The sequence below is a fragment of the Lutra lutra genome, chromosome 18 (genome assembly GCF_902655055.1).
Source record: "Lutra lutra chromosome 18, mLutLut1.2, whole genome shotgun sequence".
Classification (NCBI taxonomy): domain Eukaryota; kingdom Metazoa; phylum Chordata; class Mammalia; order Carnivora; family Mustelidae; genus Lutra; species Lutra lutra.
This window is the reverse complement of record NC_062295.1, coordinates 38,065,339-38,089,566: the sequence shown is the minus strand read 5'-3', so window position 1 is coordinate 38,089,566 and position 24,228 is coordinate 38,065,339. Positions and strand designations below refer to the sequence as shown.

At 49.9% G+C, this 24,228-nt stretch overlaps 1 protein-coding gene and 1 long non-coding RNA gene across 5 annotated transcripts in view; one reads left to right on the top strand and one right to left on the bottom strand.

Annotated features, from left to right (window-relative positions):
• CARD11 (caspase recruitment domain family member 11) overlaps positions 1–8,060 on the bottom strand; it is a 112,431-nt gene extending 104,371 nt beyond the window's left edge. For all 4 annotated transcript variants that reach the window (XR_007124484.1, XR_007124485.1, XM_047713859.1 and 1 more), the window contains exon 1: positions 7,872–8,060. The gene's annotated coding sequence lies outside the window, so the exon portion shown is untranslated. The remainder of the gene's footprint in view (positions 1–7,871) is intronic.
• On the top strand, positions 494–5,031 carry LOC125090805 (uncharacterized). The gene is made up of 3 exons (XR_007124486.1): positions 494–670; positions 1,322–1,581; positions 4,956–5,031. It is a non-coding gene; the product is annotated as an uncharacterized LOC125090805 (long non-coding RNA).
• Positions 8,061–24,228: the final 16,168 nt, after the last annotated feature.

Below are 24,228 nucleotides of genomic sequence, written 5' to 3'. Positions count from 1 at the left end.
CAGCAGACAGAGACCTGGCTGTCATGAGATTGGGGGCACCGGGGAAGGTGAGCACGGGGAGAAGAGGCCCCAGGCATTCTGACCCTGAGGTCAGCGGTTACGGAGGAACCAGAAAAGAGAAGTAGGAAGGAGTGGTCAATGCGGCGGGACCCACGCCATGTTCTGAAGAGGACGGAGAGGATGGTCACATGAGGCCGGGATCAGGTCGTGGGAGGACTAAGAACGGAGCCCTGGATGAAGCAGCCTGGGAGCCATCAGTGACCTTGATGAGAGCTATTAAAACTGAGTGCTGGGGCCCAGCCGGAGGGCAAGCAGAGGAGCGGGGTACAGTCAGTGTAGATAGCCTTTCCAGAGAGACCTGCTCAGAAGCTGATGGCCTAAGTCGCATCCCCTGTGTTCATAAACTGAAGCCCCAGCCCCGGGACCTGTAGTCGGGGATAAGGCCTGAGAAGAGGTGGTTAAGTTAAAGGAAGCTGATTTAAGTTAAATTAAAGCAATCTGGCACAACTGGTGTCTCCGTCAGAGGAGGAAATGGGACACACACAGAGTCTTAGCAGCAAACGCACCAAGAGGGAAAGGTGGCCATCCACCCGCCCCAGATATGGACCTTCGGAGACCCCAGCCCTGGCCACACGTTCCTTGGGGACGTCCAGCCTCCTGGACTGAGACAGTAAGTCCCCACTGTGGGATTCTGCTCTAGTGGCGGCGGGGGACTGGTGTGAAGCCAGCCAGAGCCAGGCCTGCCAGGAGCCGCGAGGGGCCAGGAAAGCAGGGGGGTGGCGGGCTGCTCTTTTCTTTAAAATCTGGTAGAGCTGCAGCCTATCTGTAGGCAGATGGCCATGATCCTTGGAGAGAGGGGAGATGTGGACGACGCAGGAGAGCAAGGGTGCTGGGGGGCAGGGAGTCTCTGGACAGATATGACTAGTCCCGGGACCCATGCAGGGGGAAGGGGGGTGGGGAGCGGCAGCGTGCCCAGACCCAGGAGGGAGGGTGGCCGCCGGCTCAGAGCAGGAGGACCTGTTCGTTTGACTCTGCCACAAGACAGAGAAGGTTGGGCTTAAAAAGTGTATTTTAAGGTTAGTTAAGAAAGACGCAATCCAGTGTCAAAGTTCTATATGACAATGAGGGAGAAAGTTGGGTCCGTTCTCTGTGGATGCCCCTGTAGTCGGGGGGGGGTCCCCTACTTGGAGTCACTTTCCTCTGAGATCTAAAACCTCCCCGAATATAGAAGCCATGAGACAGAAACTTTCCAAGAGGCCCCGGGAAAACATCCCCGGGGAACAGGGGGTCTCTGTGCACCCATCTCTTTGTCCACAAACAGGGATGACCGTGGGCTACGGCACCCCAGGAGTGATGGTTAATATTCGGGGCTTTGAACAGCACCTGAGAATCAGGGCCTGGAGCCTGGGACAGCCAAGTGAGGTATCCCTACTACTCAACTGAACACATCGCCCTGAACCAACTAATACTTGAATCTCTTAAAAAAAAAAAAAAAGAAAAGAAAAGACCATTTCTTCTTAGGAACCTTCAGTGAATCCCATAATCCCTACTCAGAGGCCAGGAAGGAAGTACTAAATGTCAGTAAGTCACGGTTATATTTCATTCCAATGTTCATCCACTAAAATAATAATTAACTGACGTTCAGTAATGCTGGCATGGGGCTTCTGTGAGCCTTTAGATTTTTTAAAAAAGAATGGGTCATTGCTACTCAGACTTCCGCAAGAATGTCCACTGCACCTTTATCATAAGAGCCCCTAAGTGCAAACACGCAGATGTTTCCCAGCGGGAGATGGTAAAGAAAGCGTGGTATGTTCATACAGCGCGGGTCCCACAACCCCAGTGCGGCAGCACACAGCGCCAACGAGCGGGTCTCAGGCGGGAGGCAGAAGGGAACGTGCCCTGTGGTTCCATTTATGTGACATCCAAGGGCAGGCAAAGCAGGTGGGGGGTGAGCGGCAGGGCAGGGGCTCCAGACACTCCCCGACCCCAGGGCCCTGGAAGGGACCTGTGTCTCCACCTGGGTGCTTGGCTACACGGGTGGATGGACACACTCAGAGGCTGTGCAGGTCAGATGCATGTCTTGTCTTCCAACGGGAGTGCTGAGGTCCTGGGATTTCTCTTACTACGATGCCACTGAGATCAGAAGTCAGGTTCTCTGGGGAGGGGAGGCGAGCTGGAAGGTGGGACCCAGGGCAGCAACAGTGGATGGGAATGACTCTAGACATGCTTCCTAACCTTACTTTATATTGTTTTCTTTTTTAATTTAATTTGAGAAAGAGAGCACGTGCATGCATGCCTGAGCAAGGCGGGAGGGGCAAAGGGAGAGGGAGAGACTTCCTGCCGTGCAGGGAAGCCCCACATGGGGCTCGATCCCAGAACCCTGAGATCGGGGCTCGAGCTGAAGGCAGATGCCAACCAAGCCACCCGAGCACCCCTACGTTGTTGTTTTCTTGATCATAAAGATAACAGATGCTCTTGGTAAAAAAAGAAACAAAGAGGGACAAGAACACAAAATAAATCCTACAAAACACAAAATAAATACCAAGCCCCTCTCCCCAAGGTCCAGACCAGAGCAGTTTCTTATACGTGTTAGTTTTTTCCAGAAACTCCTCGGATGTCCCCTAGAGTCCTGCCTGGCCCACTAATGGCCTCACAGACTTCCATGGTATTGGATGGACCTCACTCTGGGGCACACTGGTGTGGCTTTGAACTTTTTCTTGTGAAGATGCTACAGTGGATATCGGTGCGCAGAAATGCTCCATCTGTGAGACAAATTCTTCAAAGCAGGATTCCTGGGCCAGAGGGTTTATGCACTTATCCTGTTGGTAAATATTATCAAAGCCACGACGTGGAAGCTGGTACACCCCTGCCATATGACTTCGCATGCATTTCATTAGAAAGGAAACGCGTTGACTGGCATGTTCATACTGTTTGCTCAGGTCCTTTAAGACTTTTCCTCTTGGGGGCGCATGGGTGGCTCAGTCCGTTAAGCATCTGAATTTGGCTAAGGTCGTGATGTCAGCGTTCCTGGGATGGAGCCCCATGTGGGTCTCCCCGCTCAGCACGGAGCCTGCTTCTCCCTCTCCCTCTGTTGTTCCCTGCCACTCGTGCTCTCGCTTTCTCTCAAATAAATAAATAAAATCTTAAAAAAAGAAAAAAAGAATTTTCCTCATGGGCTAGGTTCCCCCCTTCTGGATTTGGCAAATTATGGTCAAGGGTGAATCCTGTGTGCCCTGTTTTGTGTCCTTGGCCCGATCTGGCCACACTTGCTCGTGCCCGCTGCTCTCATGCTCCAAGACCAGAGCTGAGCAGTTTCCACAGCGACCGTCTGGCTCGAAAAGCCTGAAATATTTACTCTCTGGACCGTCACAGAGAAAGTGTGCCAATTCCTACATCTCGTTGATTTGTGTGTGTGTGTGTGTGTGTGTGTGTGTGTGTGTGTGAATTAGAAGAGAGCACTGTGGTACACATGGTTTCGTGTTTAATTCCTCACTCTGTCCTACCTCCCCCTCCCCACCTCCACCCCAAGGAACCAAGTCAGAAGTGCGACTTTAAAAGGAGAAGTCCCCGGACACCTTCATTTGGAGACACTGAGGTCTACATTCACTTAGGGTTGGAATTTTTTTTTTTAAGATTTTTATTTATTTATTTGACAGGCAGAGATCACAAGTAGGCAGAGAGGCAGGCAGAGAGAGAGGGGGAAGCAGGCTCCCCGCTGAGCAGAGAGCCTGATGCAGGGCTCAATCCCAGTACTCTGGGATCATGACCCGAGCCAAAGGCAGAGGCTTTAACCCACTGAGCCACCCAGGCGCCCCTAGGGTTGGTATTTTTATATGCATTTTACGCATGGGCAATTGAGGCTTGGAACCATGGTGACTCTCCTGAGTGTGCTGAGGGCACCCAGCTAGCGCTCTGCAGAGCCAGGGTGCATGCCCCTTCTGCCTGGCTCCAAGACCATAGACCTTCCCACTCAAGGATCTTGCCTCCTTGTGGACAGGGCCAGCACCAGGGGTGGGTGGTGGTGACTGGAGAAAGCCAAGGGTGATGAGTGTTGCCTGTGGCACCACCAGGATTTTGGTGGGGGGGGGGGTACATGGGACAGAAGTGTGGCAGGCCCCACCTTGTCACTGCCGCATGTATGTCCGAGGACTGCTCATTCCTGAGTGGGAGTGGGGCAGGAAGGAAGTCTGTACCCTCAAAAGAGAAACCAACGGGGAGGAGGGAGCCCTCTTTTGGGGTGTGGAGTCTGTGCACCCCTCCTGTGGGCTCAGCCACAAGTGAGGATCATCATACAGTGGGAAATGACCCAGCCCCCCCAGCTGTGAGGGGAGCTGTGACACAGTACTTGTGTCTGGGGGAGCCTGACCATGGGGCTGGACCACGGAGAGAGCACACAAGCCTGGGGAAGTGGGAACACAACCCTTATGACTCCTTGGCACTGGGCCATGGACACCCGAACACAAGCGTGACAGCGACCATCATAATCTCGAAGCCCTGAACAGATCGTGACCAAAAAAGGTTACCCTCCTGAGAATATTAAAACCACTGATCCACGGAGCAGGAAGAGCTCGCCAAGAGCTCAGGGGATGATGCCCACAGTGTTTCTCCTGCGAGGGCTGGCCCAGGTGGGGACTGGCATCTGGGAAAACTGATCTTAGAAGAAAAGCATTTTTAAAAAAGATTTTGTTTATTTATTTGACAGAGAGAGACACAGCAAGAGAAGGAACACAAGCAGGGGCAGAGGGAGAGGGAGAAGCAGGCTTCCCGCCGAGCAGGGAGCCCGAAGCGGGGCTCCATCCCAGGACCCCGGGATCATGACCCGAGCCGAAGGCAGAGGCTTAATGACTGAGCCACCCAGGCACCCTGGAGAAAAGCAGTTTTAAGGGGCATCCTGGAAAGTTGTCTTTCCCTTTTCTCTCTGTTCCTGTATTTAAATTAATGCAAATATTTTCTAGGCCGATGGGATAGTGAAGAACGTCCTGTCCGCACAATTGCCTAGAGGACGGCGCTTGTGGACAAGGAAGCCGAGTGTTGGAGTCCACCCAGCTGGGCTGAGTGGGAAAGTCTGGACCTCACTGTCCCACCTCTCCTCCTCCCCAGATCTCGGTGATACTCGCAAAGGTGATCATTTGTCACAATTCGTGTTTTCTCATTTTATGCTTGGTGTAACCGACAATCCTGAGAATAATCAGTATGAATATCCGGGTTTCGCTGGGGAGAAAGGACTCCCAGAAGCTGACGTGAGGGCCCATCCAAGGTCACAGGCAGAGCGCAGATGAGATGTCACGCCCTGTCCCCATCACCAGGGCACACTGCCTCCAAGGCTGAGCGGAGAATGGAAGGCGGCCTTAAAACGGACTCGAGGAGCTCCACAGATCTTCCAACGTTCCTCTTCATCGCCATCATCTGAACATCAGGACCTGAGCTCGTCTTCCACGTGAGGTGCCGAGACGGGCGGCCTTCCTCCTTCACCGCCTCTCCCCCCACCCCGCCCCTCCCTTCTGCCCCCGGCGCACCAGACACACAGCCCTTCAGTCCTGGGAAGCAAGTCATCTCTCCAAAGGATGGAGAAACACTAGTAGGAAAGTGAAGAAGAGGCCAGGATGTTGTCCTGGCAGTGCTGTCTCAGCCTGGAAACTTCTACCCGTCCCCATGCCCTCTGAGCGTGCTCACCTACCATGTCGCAGCCTTACTGCCCACCGTCCTCCCTCCCCTCAATTCTGTTCCATCTTGTTTTGAGTCTCAGTACACTCAGCACGAACTACTTAGGGCAAGGACATCTGGGTCTCACTTCCCTTCGGTGTGTCCCCCCACGACGCCCAGGACAGCAACCCCCTAGACAGTGTCCACTGCCTGATTCAAACAAGGGCCGTGACGTTTCGATGAACAGTTAGGTCCACAAGTCATTTTAAGAGATCTCACCAAGAATGAATGGATAAAACAAAGCCAAGAGCATTGGCACCATGGAATACAACTCAGCCTTAGAGAGGAAGGCAATTCAGATGCCCACTACAGTGTGGGTAAGCCTGGAGGACATCACATTCACTGCAACAAGCCAGCCACAGAAAGACAAATGCCGCAGGAACCCCCTTACGGGGGGTCCCTGGAGGAATCAGGCTTATAGAGACAGAAAGCAGAAGGATGGATGCCAGGAACCGGGGGGAGGGAGTGGGGGTTAGTGTTGAATGGGGATTTTGAGCCTCAGAGTGGGAAAATGAGAAAGTTCTGGACACAGCAACAGCGGTGGAGAAGGTAAATTTCACATTACGTGTATTTTACCACCATTAAGAAAAACACCCCATCAAGGATCATTCGTGGGCTGACTCAAGACTGGACTGGCGGGGCCAGAAGCGTTCCTTTTTGATGCCAGTGCTGAAATAATCTTTGTTGCTGGAGTGTGGCGAGGCTCGGTGCCAGGCTCCCTCTGGCCTCAGAGCACCCCTGGCCCATGGTGGGACCAGCATTTCTTTATGGCTTCCTCAGGCGTGGACAGAAGTGGATACACAGGGAAAGGACAGAAGAGGAGAATTTTCACTAAATTCCTGTCGCTGCATGAATCCATGGCCCCCAGGACTGCCAGGGAACATTACACACACGGTAGACACTCAGTAATTGTCAAGGGACTGACCAACATGTTTTACCTTTCTAGAAGGTTGATAACCTTGTAGCTTCGAGAGAGTTGTAAATGTCAGGACAAATTTTTGGAATTGCAAATCAAAGGCTCTCAGGGTGGTCCAGGCACAGAGGTCAGTTTGGTCCAAGTCCAGGTGTAAGCAAATGGCCCTCTGCTGACCCACTCCTGGGCTGGTGCTGGGAGGCTCCCAGCTTAGACAAACCTCTCCGTTCTTGCAGGGCAAGTGCAACTGGGAAGGCTGTTTCCCTACAGCCTACTAGTCTCCCTCTGTCCCCTCCAACTTTGTTCTGAGCTATGAAGCCACAGAGAACTCACCTTCCCTCCCCATGCCCCAGGGTGCAGGAGAGCTTGGGGGAGGGGGGCCTTCCTGCCTAACCCTGTGCTGGGGTGGTCCTCCATCCAGGGCAGGGAACTGCAGGCTGGGGTCACCAGGACCTTCTCCTGGCTTTGCTGGGAACTGGAGGCCCTCCTGTCCCCTTCTCATACACTCCCCATGGGAGAGGCCGTCCTTCCCCCTCCGCACCCAAGGGCCCCACCTTCTTGGGAGCCTCTGAGTCAGGCCTCGATGTGGTATGGAAACTTCCTGTCCTTTCAGGTGTTAGAAAAGGTTCTTTTCCTCTCTGTGGGGCAGGTGCACCGAGGGGCGCCCTGCCAGGCCACTGCCAGGGACCACTCCGGGGACCTGCTCCCCGGACCCACTCCCAGGTTCATCCCTTTCTTCTGAGAGGGGTGTGGGGACTCTGCCAGGTGGAGACACAGGGAGACAGACCATCCCAGAGAGCCACGGAGGGGATACAGGGAGGTGGAAAGTGGGACTAATCAGGACTGGAAGGAGAGGGTTGGGGTATTGGTGTGTGTGGGGGATACCACATGGAAAGTGAGGTAGAGAAAGGGACAGGGAGAGAGATAGATGGGGGTCCAGCTCCGCAGGGCGAGGAGGGCAAGTCATCCCAGACCTCTCATGTCGCTCCCACCCCGGGTGTGCTCTCCCCAGGTGCGCCCCAACAGCGACCACACTCCACCCCCAGCACCGTCCCCCTTGGCCCACCCCCCATCTTCCCGCGGCACCCCTCCTGGGCCCGGATGCAGTGGCTCCCCCCGCACGCCGTCCCACCCCCGAGTGTCCTCTCCCCAGCAGCAACCCCCCCCAACGGTGCCCCCCGCGGCGGAGGCATTCCCCACTCTGCGCCCCCTAGTCGCGCCCCATGCCCCCCACCCCCGCGTCCGCCCTGCCTACCTGGGGCGCTCATGCTCCACCAGCCGCATTGGCTTCTTCCTCCGCGCAGGCCGCCGTCTTCCCCTGGGCCCCGGGCCCTCCGGCCCTCCGCGCCACCGCCCTGCCGTAGTTTAAAGGGTGCCGCCGGCCCAGGGGCTGCAGGGCAGGGAGGGGGCTACGCACAGCCCAGGCCGGAGTCCTGAGGCCAGAGGAGGCGAAAGAGAGAAAAAAAGGAGAGAAAGTGTGTCACAGGCTGGCAGGGGGAGGGAAATGAAAAACCCGACAGGAAATGAGACTAAAAAATGCAAAAGGTTAGAAAGAGATAAGGAAGAGGGGGTGGGGCGGGGTTTGGGTCCCTGGTCCCTGGGGAGCAGAGGGGAGGAGAGTGGAGGGGAGAGCCGGTGGGTCCTGGGGCTGCAGTTCAGACCCCCCAGTTCCACTGCCTTGGCTCAGGGAACCTGGGGAGGACCTAGGGGGTGCCAGCTCCTGGTCGCGATGTAGGCAGCTGTCCTTTTGCAGGAATTTGGGCACATTCTGAAGAACTTCCAGGCCTCCTCCTTGTGATTTGGTGGGAGGCTTTCCCCGCAAGGGAGCGGGAAGCTAGGAATCCTATAGCCTTGTCATCCCCTTCCCCACCAAGCCCCAACCTCTCCTCACCCTCAGCCTCTGTTCTGGAAACTGACCTGGGCTTGCCTGGCATGTGCCGCTCCTGGACAGTTCATGGCCACAGACCCTACCTCTGCCTTCCTCCCCCGAGCCACTGTTCTGGGCCCAGGACACCCACCCCCACTAGTGCTCTCAAAAGTTCTGCTGAATGACCCCATAAGAGAAATTGTGCTTTCCAGATGTCCACGTTTATAATAATTTACTCTTGGCAGCTATGGCCATAGACCCTGGGGCGGGGGTGGGGGTGGGGAGTGGTCCTTGATCTTCACTGTATGGGTGGGAAGATCCTGCCTGAGACTTTATCTGAATCATGAACCCAAAAATCTGGCTGAATTGGACACAGCCTGATATTCTCGGGCCCTTCTCTCCTGGCTGAGGCACCCCTGTTCCCCCATAACCCCCCACCCCTCCTATTCTGCCTCAGTTTGCCATTCTTCTCCCCCTTCTCTTTTCATTTACCCCTGTAATAGCTAGAGGACATGCCTTCCCATTTCATGTTGTAAGTTCTCTGAGAAAAGTCCCTTGAGCTACCAGAGCGAAAGGCATTTGATATATTAACACATTAAGCGAGAGAAAAATCAATCATGGCGTGTGGTTGGAGCGCGGGAGAATCTGACATCCAGGCCGTCTTGGGGGGCACGGTGGTGGGGATGTGTGTGCACTGGGAACTAAGGAACACAGGCTTGCTTTCTGTGGAGTGTGTTCGATACTGTGACCGAGACCCCCACGGAGAGAAAGTTCCTCCAAATAAATAGCAGTGAGGCCCAGAGGACTAGCCGGGGATCGGGGCGGGATCTCCCTTGTACTCTGAGACCTTCACATCAGGCAGCGTGGTTTTCAAGAAGTCTGGCTTCCTTTATGCACGGTGTGAAGGGTCAGCCTGCCTTAAAACAACGAAACCGATTAGGGAGCTAATGCACACAGCCAAGTGCAAATTTCTGCAAAAGCTTGGTGAGTTGTCACAAGGCAAACACACACCCCTGTAGCCCACACACATAATCAGAAATAGGACTTCATCTGTGCCTCAGAATGCTGTGCCGCCTTTTAGGCACCCTCCCAACCATAGCTAACCACCTTCCGACCCTTGACGGCATAGATAACTGTGCCTGACCTCTGACCAAGCAGCCCCAAAACTGTGTGAATGGAACCACACCTAGATCCCCTCTGGAGTCTGGTTTCTTTCACTCAACACTGTAATTTTGAGATTTAGCAGTGAGATTACATGTAAGTACAGCTCATTGAAGACACGCATGTCTCTTTTCCTCCCCAACACCTTCTTAGAATTTTTAAGCATTCAGACAAATCAGAAAAATTGTAGAGCGAGCACCCATATATCCCACCCACCTGATTCTACAATGAGCATTCTGCTTAATTTGATTTATTACATATATATCCATCTAGGTATCCCTTAGCCGTCAATCCTTATTTCCGATGACACATTTCCAAGTAAGTTGAAAACATCAGCAGACTTTACCTTTCAATACTGCGTTAGGCATCTCATTAACTAGTGGTGGGTTTTGGGATAAAATTTACATACATGCATATCATTAAATGGAAGTTGGCTTGGCCTTTTTTTTTTTTTTAGGTAAAATTTATAGATCTTAACTATGCCATGAGATAAGCTTTGACAAATGCACACACCATGGAACTTGAGCCCCTATGAAGACAGAACTGTGTCTTAATCTACTTTTTCAACCATAAATTTTACAAAATCTAAGAAGAGGTCAAGTATTTTCAAGAAAAATTTAGCGTCTGAGTTCAGGTGCTATTTGTGTAAGAGACACCCGGATTTGTCTATAAAAAAAGAATACAAAATATCTCATTCATATTTTTGGTATTGCTCACATGTTGAAATAACAGTATTCTAGATAAGTTCAATTAAATAAAAGATATATTAAAATGAATCTCACCTGCTTTTTTAACGTTGCTACTAGAAAATTTAAAATTTAAGGCCAAAGAGGTTTTTTTTTTTTAAGATTTTATTTATTTATTTGACAGAGAGAAATCACAAGTAGACAGAGGCAGGCAGAGAGAGAAAGGAGGAAGCAGACTCCCTGCTGAGCAGAGAGCCCAATGTGGGGCTCAGTCCCAGGACCCTGGGATCATGATCTGAGCCGAAGGCAGAGGCCTTAACCCACTGAGCCACCCAGGAGCCCCCAAAGAAGTATTTCTAAGGAAACCTGCTCTGAGGGTCCAGGGCTCTTGGAATGGGGCACTGGCCCAAGGGCCCCTCCCCATGTGACATTTACTGGAGGGACAGCCTGCCTAGACCTCCCCTGACCTGAGCCCCCCAGAGCAGTGTCTCCTGAACTATTAATAGGAGAAGACATTCCCCGGCCCGCCACCTTTTCAAAAAAAGCTTCTAATCTCTTTTGGACTGGTACTTTTATAAAATATAATAAAAGGAATTACTAGCAAATGACAGCAAATAAAAAAGACACTCAAGATACAAACTTGCCATTCATGCTCGGTTATCGCGGCAAGGTCGAAATATTGTAAAAGTTTCTAAGCGCTCAGTTTCGATTTCTGTTGCACAGAAGGACTGGGGTACACGAGCCAGATTTTGTACAGTGCTGCCCTAGAGAAAAGTCAACGTGGCACGCCACGTCTGCCCCACAGAGCCCTGCCAGCCTCTCCTAAGGAGGTCGGAAAACATTTGTCAACCCCCGGTCTTTGGAAATGTGGGCATAAAACAGCAGCTTGAAAGAGGGGACTTTCTGAGCAAATAGGACAAGCATCTCCCATGGGTGGAGAGAGTAACACAGGGAAGGGAAGGAAGCATAATGATCCAAAAAAACCTCTAATGAGTATCCTCCAAGAGATTCCAGCAGAAATCACACCCGCAAAATAAGAACAGATTGCTATGGAACGGGCTGCCTGAACAGAGGGACGGTTTATGTAAGTACGAAGAGAGACTGTCAAAATACAAGATGAGGGAAATACGGTACAATAGCGGGGCGGGGAGATGCCCACCAGTGGGATCTCCTAGGTTGGAGAGTAAACCAAATGAAACCCACAGAGGGTTGAAGAGTGTTGGGCCCCCGGGGTGGCTCAGTCGTTAAGCGTCTGCCTTCGGCTCAGGTCATGATCCCAGGGTCCTGGGATCGAGTCCCACATGGGGGTGGGTGTCTCTGTTCCGTGGGGAGTCTGCTTCTCCCTCTGTCTCTGCCCCACCCCCGCATGTCCTCTCACGTTCACGCTTTCTCAAATGAATAAATAAGATCTTTTAAAAAATAAAATTAAAATGAAACCAAACTAAAAAAGAAATGAAAAGTGTGAGAGACAAGTTGAGACCTTACGTGATCAACTTAAAAAGACGGAGGCCCTGGGAAGGAGTGTTCCAGGCAGGGAAAGAGAGAACGGAGAGAGGAGCTAATCACAAAACGGTATCAGGTGTGTGTGTCAGCGTTGAGGAGGGGAGATCTCCACAGTGAGGGGGTCCGGCGAGAGCCCCCGTGGAAGGTGAAGAAATATCGGCACCTGGATTCCTTCTCATGACATTTCAGGGAAGAAAAGAAAAAGGCCGATAATGAGAAGATTCTAAAATCTTCTAGAAAGGGGGTGGGGGATGCATGGCCATGCCAAGGATCAGGTGGGACTCTGGGTTCTCATCAGCAGCACTGGATTATCTTCTAGCAACGAGATAATGAAGTAATGCTCCAGCATTCTCGGGGAGATTTACTTTAAACGTGGAGTTCTGTATTCAACCAAATAATCAATCAAATGTGCGAACAAAATAAACACATTCTTAGACATGCAGGGATTTTCGAAATTTACTTCGCAAGCACTTCTCAGGAAAAAAAAAAAAAAATGACTCGAGAATGAGCCACAGCAAAATGAAAAGGCAGTTCCCGAGACAGGAAGCCACGCGCTCTGCGAGCGAGTGAAGCAAGTCTGTGAGAACAGTAAGACAGTCACCGAGGGGCCAACCTCGGAAAAAAGTCAGTGTGCATCTGACCTCTCAATACAGACCCTAGCTACCAAAACATGAAAAATCATGTGGTTTCTGGATGGGACTAGGTTTTATGGCACATTGAGCTGAAAGCCTGATTTGGTCCAAAACGATCATCCCTAAGGCGTCGAGCTAGGAAAAGAGTGAACAGGGCCAAATGGGGAGGTTTTGCTTTTCCCCGGTTGTCCTTCTCCCCTGGAAAATGTGCATTTCCATATTCATGTCACATTTTCATCATAAAATACATCCACAAGGAGCTGGAGCGGGGAGCCCCTGAAGAGAAAAACCCAGGGAGAAGACTGGTTGGGGAGTCACCGCACCCCTGCACTCAAGTTGGTGTGACCTGCGCATGTGGGGTCACGGGATCACTGGTGTCACCCACCGTGTGTTCAGAGAGAACCGCTCTCTTAGTTGGAAGTCATCTTGTCTTCCTCCTGGGCGCCCCCTCCAGGTTAGCAGGCCCAATCCCAGTTTTAGCTCTCTCTGCCTTAAAATGCCCGGGACTCAGGTCTGTCCCCTCCGTCCAGGAGTTGAAAGAACTTCAGGGGACCCCGTCTTCCTAAAGCTGGGGAGACAGAGAAAGGGAACGGGCATCTCACCTTGGGGTGCACAGCTGCCCTTGCTCCTTCCCCATCTGAGCAGAGGTAGGATTCCTGGGGGTGATTCTGGGAAGGGGTGCTTTCAGAGAGCAGGGGGTAAATGCTGGATGGGCGGGGTGGTGGGGGGACTCCAGCTGGAGCCACAGGCACCCCCAGAGTGCGCTCCCCTGGAGGCTGGAGACTCCCTGGGGGGGGTGTGCACCACAGACTTTCCCTTGATGGGGTCACCCCAAACTGACATCCTAGGAACAGGCCAAAACAACGGGGTCCCCTGCCATTGCTATACTGTGGATGTGGTTCGTTAAATTCATCCCATTCCCCTAATTGTCTGCTCTGTCTGCTACACCCCCCTTTCCTAGCATCCTTCCCCAGTAGGTCTCAATCTGTCCACCAACACTCCCACCTTCAATCCTCCTCCCTTCTGAACAATTTTAGCCATCTACAGCAGGTTAAGAGCTGCGGGGAGATCAGGAGGGAAGATGGGAGGCTGGTGTTACCTAGAGCCTCGGACCTGGTCACAATGCTGTGTTCTGAGACATTTCTGTATTGCACCGAACACAAAATGGAATGAGAGCAGGAACCCAGGGGATGGTGAGGCCCTCGCTCTTAAACGACCCCTCCCTGGCTGGCGCTCCCCAGCTTCCCTTCACCTCTCCCCCACCCCAGAGAGCAATCTCATCCAGCAGTGGCTGTCTTCGACTCCAAGAAAATCACGCCTTATCGCTGAAACAGTCGCACGCTTGGGACAGCAAAAAGGCATTTCACAAACTATTGATCTGAGAATTAATATATTGCTTTTCTCCCAGATGCCACACCTCACTGCCGTTGTATATATTAACACCCCCCCAGAACAGCATCGAGAGCAAACCACCTTCCAGGCCTTTAATTACGTTTTACGTACTTTGTACTTTTATGCTGTGCTTGCTCTCTGCTCCTCTGAGCTCATTCCTCTTCATTTCAGACTGCTCCCATGCCATCTCCCTGCGCAGAGACGAATCAGATCCGTGGGTCCACACTGCCCCACACCGATGGAAAAACAACCCACTGAGAGGTCCATTTACTTTCCTGTATGCCGCACCCCTTCAATGACCCTTGACTTGTTTTTGTTGTTGTTGTTTTAATTCCTGCTGAAAGCATGGGTTAAATCCAGGAGGAAAATGTTCCCGTCTGGAGGCCAGTAATATACATGCAACAGTTTCCAATTGTTGGAGCTGTGAAATATGGTGATAACTGTCTGTGTATCTCATGGGGGAAAAGATACCTTGAAATTCGCTCTGCCACAGTATTGATGGGGAGGCATGACTGCAAAAAAAAGGGGGTGGGAGAGGCAGCAAAATGACAGTGGGCTCGTGATTGCACCAGATCTGCGGCGAACGTAGGGAATCTGTAAGCCCAGAAGGGCGGCCTCGTGATGGGCCACGAAGTGCCATGTCGTGCAGTAGGCAAATGTCGGGAAAACGAAGACTCAGCCCCGTCACCACAGACCGCTGGGTTTTGTCCATTTTTTTTCCCCTTTCCGGGGGGCGGGGGGGGACAGATGACACTCTCAGAAATTTGACCATTTTCTTTCTCAGTTAACCAACATTAGGGTAATTGGCACATCACATCCTTTCTACAGTGTGGCATGTGTGCTTGTGGCCCCGCATAAATAATGAGTAATCGCTGTAATGACCAGAAACGCGTGTGAGCTATCACAGCGCCCGGGTAATGGATGCTTTGTTTGTCTTCGGGGACTGAATTACCAGCATGTAACTGATTAGGCTCTAAAATGCTCTGGGTTACCTGAGGCTTGAAAGGTGCTTCATCAAGTGGAGTCCGTTCCCCTCTGCGCAGACCGTAAGAGGGGCCCGGTGTTTGCTTTTGGTCCCCCCCTGTTTAAAAATGGAAAATATGTAGCCCTGCTCATCCATCACCCTGCCTGCCAATGGCTTTTCCCCCTCCCTCCGCTTTCAGAGAAAGCAACTGGAAACACCCAAGTAATACAAATGGCTGAGTTATGCCCGTTTTTAGCACACCATGTTTGAGCACCGAAGTCAGGGCTCATTAAAAATACGAATGCAGTGGTTTATAGAATTGCCCACTTTAAACACAGTCGTCTACACACCAGTGGTTCTCAAACTGCTTTATAGTAGGTCTGGGTTTTTATGAGGCATCTCGCAGTATCTGTGTGCATAACACACTTCAGTATATCTCCCCAAGGTTCGGCTGAGCACAGCATTCGCCAGGTCGCTCCAGCCGATGAAGAGGTAAGCAGCCCTCCATGACTGATGTGAAAAGCACCTGTCGCTTTGTCAATGTCGACGCCCGCGTGTGACCGTTACGGGGCGACTAGTTGGAAGAATCAGGTGCCTTTCTAGGCATGTGCTTCTTTAATCCTTTTAAGCTTAAGCCTGCGAGTATTTTACGTTCTTGAAAATTAAGTGCATTGTTATCTACCTTGAACTCAACCGTGAGGAAAGCAGAAGATTTGGGTGTCTGACCTTTCATTTTCTTAATCAAAGACTTGTGTCCATTGGAAACGTTTGCATTGAAATGGGTGAGTTCAGGGTGTTAGAACACAGAGAAACTTGGCGACTTCAAATCCAGGATTGGTGCGGGAGACAAGTCGGAGAGAAGGGAACTTTCCAGGGAGCAAGGAAGGGAGCGGGGGAATGAACAACATGGTTCAAAACGCTGAGCCGAGAGATAAACACACCAGACTATGACACGAGACACCGTCGAGGTAGAAAGGTTTCATTGGGCATATTGTTTGAGACACCCACGTGGGTGTTGCCAAGAGGGATCTCACACACACCGCAAAATCAAACCAAGCCAAACAAGAACCACCAAACAACTAAACGCACCCTTGTGCATGTACATGCGCGCGCGCACACACACACACACACACACACACACACACGTGCCTGTTATGTATTCCATATTTACGCTACTCTTTTCCAGCACTGACTTTCATTTTAGGGGATGCCAAGATTAAACTATAACATGCTACTGGTCCACCCAGTGGTAATGGACTTGACCAATGCACGAAATGTATCAATATCCTACTAGTAACTATGGAGATTGATTGGGCCTGCCTAGATTACTGAGGGTCTAGCTGGTTCATTTAGAGTGTGATATTCCAGCCCTTCAGGACACGTCCCTCCCACCCCAGCAGCAGCACCGGCATATGTGATGATCAGAGGAGATTATCTGTAAACACTATCCTCTAGACTGCAAAACTAGTTTCAGCTACAATTATATCACGATCAGTAACAATCATTATTTGCTCGGTGTTTGGTTTTAAAACTGTGACCTGTTATAGAAAGAATGAATTTCAATTTTAAAGGTATTATTCAATTTCGGGAAAATATTTCACACGTGAACGAAAATGTGTAGATAATGAGATGATTATTATGGCTTGTGACTCGTCCCATTTCCTTATTTTAAATTTTAACCATAAATGACAACTCAGAGCGGCTGCAGAATGGCAGAAATGAAGTAATTCAAGTTGTTTGGTTCTTTATAATCACTGTACTGTTGTTATTCATTAGAAATCTGCTGTTTCAAGATGGGAGTGTGTAGCGCCTGGGGTGTTGGAGACAGGAACCAGTCTCAAATGAGCTTCTAACAATTATGAACCCTTAGGAACTTCTAAATTTTAAATAGCTTTATTGAGATATAGTTTGTGAACCATAAAGTTCACCTATTTAAAGGGTACAATTCCATGGTTTTTGGTATTGGTCTCTAAAGAGTTGTGTGGTCATTCTGTAGCCTAATTTGACAACTTTCTTAACCACCCCAAACCCTGTACCCACTGGCAGTCATTGTCACCACTCCCCTCCCACTCCCACTCCCACTAATCTATTTCTGTAGATTTGCCTATTCTGAACATTTTCTACAAAAGGAATCATGCACTAGGTGGACTTTCATATTTGGCTTTTTTCATTTAGCAAAAGGTTTCCAAGGTTCCTTCATGACATGGCAGGAATCAGTATTTTATTCTTTGTGCTACCAAGTAACACTCACTTCTCTAAATGCACTCCATTTCATTGGTATCTTTATCAGCTGATGGACATAGAGGTGGTTTCCACTTTAGGGCAACTACAAGGAAGGCTATGAACATTTACGTACAAATTTTTGCGTTGACATCCACTTCCTCTCCCTTGAGTAGGTGCCCAAGAGTAGGACTTCAGGGTCACATTGAACTAGAACATGCTGAGGAAATGCCAAAGTGTTTCCCAAAGCAGCTTCACCATTTACATCCCGGCAAACAGTGTATACGCATTCTGATTTTTCCTTTTCTTGCCAACGCTTGTCTGTCTCTTCTATTACAACCATTCTAATGGGTGTGAAGCGGCATCTCATTGTGGGTCTTATCTCATTGTGTGTTTCCCTAATGACTAAGGATAATTTTTATTTTGATTTAATTTATGACTTTTAGGTGTTTATTGGCCATTTTGCATATCTTCTTTAGAGACGCATCTGTTCAAATTCTTCAGCCATTGAAAACATGGGGTTGACTTTTTTATTATTGAGTTTAAGTATTCTTTATGTATAGTGGATTCAAATCCCTTATCAGATTTGTGACTTTTTAAATACTCTCCCTCATCCTGTGGGTTCTTTTCACTTTCCTGATGGTATTGTTTGCAGGAATAATTTTAATTTGGATGTGGTCCACTTGCCACTTCGTGCGTTAATGAAATATGAAGAAATAAGTGACTAACCCAATTTACTCCCATGTTTTCTTCTAAGATGGTCATAATTTCAGTCCTTGCATTTAGGTCTGTGATCCACTTTGATGTAGTATTTGTGTATGGACTGAGGTAGGGGATCTAAATTCATTTTTATGCAGGTGAACTTCTATTTGTCCCAGCACCCTCACTGAAAACACAGTCCTTTCCTCACTGACTTGTCTTGACCCCTTTATTGAGAATCAATTGTAAGTGAAGATTTATCCTTGAAGTCTCGATTTTATTCCATTAGGTGTATGTCCATCCTTAAGCTAGTACCACCTTATCTTGATTACTGTAGCTTTGTAGTAAGCTTTGAAATCAGGTGGTGTGAGTACTTTAGCTTTGTTCTTCATTTTCGAGATTGTCTTGGCTATTCTCAGCCCCTTAAATTTCCACATGCATTTTAGAGTCGGCTTGTCAATTTTTGCACAACAGCCAGAGGAGTTTTTGATAGAATTGTGTTAGATCTATAGATCAATTTGAGGCGGATGAACATGGGATGGCTTCCCACTTATTTAGATCTTTCTTTCACTGATATTTTCCAAACATACCCCCAACCAAGTGTGGGGCCCAATTCAGGGTTTGATCCCAGGACCCTGAGATCACGACCTGAGCTGAAGTCAAGCATCGGCCGCTTTACTAACTGAGCTGTCCAGGCGTCCCTGTTAAATTTATTCTTAAGTATTTTATTGCTTTTGATGCTATTGTAAGCGAATAGTTTTCTTAATTTTTTTTCCTTAATATTGTACATGGTTTTCTTAATTTAGCTTTCATATTATTTCAAGTGGATAGAAATACGATCGATCTCTGTATATTGATCTTGTATCTCTCCAACTTGCTGCAATTGTTTATTAGTATGAATAGTGCTTTAGTGAATTCCTTGGGATTTTCCCTATACAGGATCATGTCACCTGCAAACAGAGATTGTTTTACTACTGCTACTACTACTACTACTACTTCTTCCTTCTCCGAATCTGAATGCCTTTTCTTTCTTTTTCTTGTCTAACTGCCTCGGCCAGGTGCTCCAGCAGAAGTGCTGAGACAAGAATCTTGGTCTTGCTCCCATGCCAACATACTCGCAAATGGAACATGCTGTGTAGCTGAGTTGGCGTGGGTTGGGGGTGGACTGTAGAACTGAATTAACTCCCCTGTAGAATGTTTATTAAATTTCAAGCACCAAGAATGTGCTGATCTGAGGCTCACCTATACACATGGCTATGAAAACGCAACAGTAACCACATCAACTGTTCAGCACTTAGACCCATCGAAGATGGTTTTCAAGGAGTAATTTATCGCTGGCATCATTGTGTAAAGTTGCTGGTGCGATTAGCGGTCTTATTAGTATTTTAAAATTCTCTGCAGAGAATATGTTTTTTTGCTACTTGCACCCAAGGCAGAGGACTCCCACTACCTCCACCCCCTGGTGCACTGACGCCTACCCCTTCTTTCCTGGCGGTCTCTGAACCCTCCATTGACACAGCCTCTTAGGCTCACGCCAGATCACGCAGGGGCATGGACCACAGAGCTCACAGCACTGCACTCACTGCTGCCTCCCTCCCCACCTTGTGCGGAGAAGACCCTTTGCACACACCTGCAGATTGGACCCAGAGGGTCTGGGGACACACTGAGTGGCACTCTCTGCTCTCTCAATGCTGCTGTTGGGGCCACAGTCAGGGAGGAGAGGTCAGGGTGACAATGCCATGGATGCTGTGGGGTTGAGTGCCGTACACCCCGGGGTGGAGCAAGGGCATGTGACCATGACAGGGCTCTGCTGTGACGCATCACGTGACCCCGGACCTGTGCCTGCCTCTCTTTCAGTTTCTGTTCCGTTAAAAGGAATAGTGGTGCAGGTTTGACCTGCCACCACCTTGGCCTGCTCAGAGTGGAAAGTTTTGTTAATGTGGCTTTGTTACAGAGCCTTTGGGAGGAATGGTGTGCTATGAATGAGAAAGGGGGAGAACTGGCTTGCTGATTTCATTCCTGCCTTCTAGGGGCTTGCTTTCTGGGGCTTGTCAAAAAAAATGTATGTAAACTGTGTCTCTTTTTTTTCATGGATGGGAGAAATATGGAGAGAGCATGGTTTCCCTACATGCACTCACTAATTGATGAGGTATTTCTAGTAGGTATAATTAGGTATTTCTAGTAGACGTGCATGCTCCCTAAAGACCCTATGAAGGGGGAGGAGGCTGCCAGTGCCCCACTCCAGTCCCCTGGTGCTCGCCACTTCTGGCGACAAAGGCCCCACCCTCGCCAGCAGCAGCCACCTGAGATCCCCACCTGGAGGCCTTCTGTGGCTCACTTGAGCAGCTCTCAGCACATGGCAGGTGTGGTCTGGGGATGATCACCCCAAGTCAAACACCTGTGTAGCAGTGTAACTCTGAGGTATGCTGCACCTGTCTCCCAGGGGTCCCCCGAAGGACCAGCTCCAGCTGGGGTCCAGCTGCCCACCACGGTAACCAGATCAATGGAAAATCTTTGCTCAATGCCTTCATTCCCATCCCACCTCCTTATTCTCTCACCTGGGTGTTCTGGGACCACCGCTCACATAAGCCGCTCACCTTCCAATCTTGTTTCAGGGTCTGCTTCTGCAGTCTCCCACCCAAGACAGAATAAAAGGCACAGGAGAGGGCTGAGAGGCGGTCTCTGGGGCCGTCTCTTTTTTTTTAAAGGGCCACCTTCTTTATTTTTCTTGACCCCGAATCATCTAGCCTAGTTAAGGGTCAGCAGACCATAGCCTGGGGGGCCAAATCCAACCCACAGTCTGTTTTCTTTTCTTTCTTTTTTTTTTTTTAAGATTTTATTTATTTATTTGACAGACAGAGATCACAAGTAGGCAGAGAGGCAGACAGATAGAGAGAGAGGTGGAAGCAGGCTCCCTGCAGAGCACAGAGCCGGATGTGGGGCTTGATCCCAGGACACTGGGAACATGACCTGAGCCGAAGGCAGAGGCTTTAACCCACTGAGCCACCCAAGTGCCCCCCACAGTCTGTTTTCATGCAGCCCGGAGCTACGAATGTTGTTACTTTGTTTTGTTTTGTTACATCTCATGACACAGGGATGTTTACTCTAGGAGAATCTCACTTACCTTCCTTATCCCCTCCAGGGTTGAGACAGAATTGCCATGTAACTGTGTTGTGTTACATGTACTGTGTTACTTGTAGGTACATAACACCATGATTTGGTGTACATACATATTGTGAAATGCTCCCCATGTAAGTTTGGCTAACATCCATCACTACCCATGGCTAACAAGTCTTTGTTCCTGATGAGGCCTCCTAAGATTGATTTTCTTAGCAGTGTTCGAATATACAACACAGTATTTTTAGATCTCCATTGTCAGGGTTCCCACCATTCTTAACATGTGACAACCTGCCAAAAATTGCCACGAAATTGTGTATTTTAAAATATTTTCCTGAAAGAAATGAACTCTTTTAATGCACGGTGTAATACAATCGTGCCTTTCCCACATTTGATTAGAGGGCTTACTTAAAAAAGATGTTGATTTGTTACACAGGAAGGCGGTGTGGGTCAATGGGCAGCGGTAGGCAGAAATCGTCATCCTTCTAACAGATCGTGGGCTTCATCTGGAGGTGTCCCAAGTCCGCATGGGAAGCCTTTTGGGAATGTGCAGTCTGGGTCACGGGACCTTGAACTGAGAAACTGGTAGGTTTGTTTCTGGGAAGCTCCTTTCGGTATCTGCAAACTGGGGCTAATAATTCCTACCTCGCTGGTTTGTTGTGAGAAGCCTGGGAGGTTGGTGAGCAAATATGTGATCGGATCTGCTTCCTCTCCTGCCCCCCACGCTTGCCTTTAAGAGGAGGGTGGAGCCAAGTAGAGCTTTGTGTGGCTTCTTTAAAGTTTCCAGTGTCTTTGGTGAGTGTCAGACAAGTGTCAGATGAAAGGCAGTCTAGAGATATAAAGTGTTGCTCTGATTACAATAATGCTTTGTGCTTGAAGTGATATCAGTAACAGGAATAACAATGACGAGAGGGAGAAAAGTATTGTAGCCCAGGTGAAGGAGTCTACCTGTGCTACCAGAATTGTGGGCTCAAGGACCAGAAAAACAGAGCTGCACAAGGCTGGGGGACCATGGGCATGGACTCTGAGAAATTAAGTCTACCCCCCCTCTTAGGAATGGGAGGTTTAGAAGGGTAATGATCTCTTTCTCCTTGGGTGGGTGACTTTGCCCAACCCTTCACCCACTCTTCTGCCTCCCCTTCCTCCCACCAGAGAGGTGGCAGTCTTTCCTCCTACCTGGGCACCATCCTACAGTCAGCTCCCTTCCACCTGGACCCCTCCCAACCCTCTCCAAGGCCCACCTCCCCTACACATCTGACCCATCCAAGGGTCAGGATTGCATCTGACAGCGAATGCACTTTGCCGTGTGCCCTCCTCATGCCGAGCCCTTTGACATAGGACCTCGACCTCATGATAACTTCATATCGTGGTTTGGGTTTCCCTGGCAGCCAGCATCGAGACAAGGATCTTTGTGTAAGAGGTTTATGTGGGAGGTAATCCCAAGGAACATGGCAGGGCAAGGGGAAACAAGGCTGGGGAGGCTGAGAGGACAGGCAGCTTGGTGAACAAGTCGCCACGGCGGACAGAGGAGCACTGCCCCCCCGGGGGTCCTGGGTACAACTTGGAATAGCACCGGAGTGATCACACCCAGGAGCACAGGAGCCATTCTTTATCTACCAGCTCTTTTGAGTATCTGGAAAACATCTCCTAGGCATAAAAATGCAGATACAGCGAAGGAGAACCAGTGGGTGCTCGCTAAAATAAACCTATTTTATTTATATTTATTTATTTATATAAAATAAACCTATTTTACCCAAAAGAGGGTATTGGCTGTGCCAACATGCTTGGAGTATGCCAGTGCCCATTTTGAAGATGAGGATTATGATGCTTATTGAAGAGTTTCCGGCGTTAGCCCCTGGCCCGACTCGGGGTGAAACTGGAGATTCCCACTGTCCCGTTGAGGTGTCTCCCCTCCTCACCCCATGCCCAGCACCAAGAGGAATCCAGTTGTGCTGAAAAGAGCATGGATTACACTCACGACCCAATCACCCACCCGTGGTCCCCAGGGCCTTTGCACTTCCATCCCTGGACTCCCGCCAGACCCAGCACATGCTTTCCCTATCTTCAGCGGATCTGGAAGCACATTCACGTGAATTGGTTCCCACTTGTGATGTGAGGGTGGCGAGTAAAGAGGGAAAGGAAGGTCCAGATATGGATGAAGTCATGATACCTCCCAGCGGAAGGGCCCCTGAGCCTCCGTATCTGAGGGAGAAGGTATTTCAAAGGTCAAAAGCTGACATGAATTTCGTTCCTAAGTCCTGTCACATTTCTCCACACATATCACGGGGTGTCTAAATTAACCCCCTCACGTGCACTTCCTGGGGGCCCAGCTGCTCCTGAGGCCCTAAAGGGCCAAACTTGCCCTGGGCCCCAACTCCTTCTCAAGCCCTGGCTCTCAGGCCCCCTTCCCATCCTTCCAGCCTGTCCTGTAAGTCAGAACCCAACAAGCAAGAGTCCCTTCTCTTTAGGACCTGGAAAACAGACACAGTGACAAAAGATTCTTATCAGCGGGAGAGGAGAGAAACACTTCTTAAAGTCTGGGTCCCCTCAATTGTATATGTTGATATCAACGCATCTGGCTGAGCTTCGTCTCTGGTTCCTGGGAGGGGGTGGCGGAACCCTCACAATTTCCCAATCAGACAGAGAAGTGTCTGTCATTCATGGTGGGGCTCTCAGACCACACCTGAGTTTATGCTAATAAGCTGGTGTAGACGGGGGCCCAGGCACACAAGAAAGACCAACTGACATGGGCCCCCTGACTTGGAGCCCCAACCCTGGTGGCATCAGCCCCAACCTCTGGGCCGGGTTGAGTTCAGTCACGTGACCAGTGATGTAATCAACCGTGCCTACATAATGAGACCCCAGTAAAAACTCCAAAACTCAGCAGGCTTCGGGTTGATAATCAGACATCTGTGTGTGGGGAATGGGAAGCATCTGAGGACACAGACGCTTGCCTTTTGGGCTCTTCTTCCCTGTCGTTGCCCGATGGGTCTCTTTGTTCAGCCAGCCCTAATTTGTAATCTTCACAAAGAACAGTAGAAGTCAGCACAGTGCTTTCTTGAGTCCTATGAGCTGTTCTTATGAATTATGGAACCTGAGGGAGCAGCCGGGGGCTGTGAATCCGTAGCCAGATGGTCAGAAGTGCAGGTGGCCTGTGGACTTCTGAGCTTTGCAGCGAGCGTCTGAAGTGAGGACCGTCTTAGCTGTGGAATCTGACCTAACTCCTCGCCGTTGGCGTCAGCATCTCATGGTAGCGAAGATAATATAGATGAAAATTTGTCATTCTGTTTGGAGGACAGTCACTTTCAGGTTTGACTAATTCATTGTGCTGGGACCTAGATGTTTCCCCCTCCCCCTTAGAGCTTAGAATT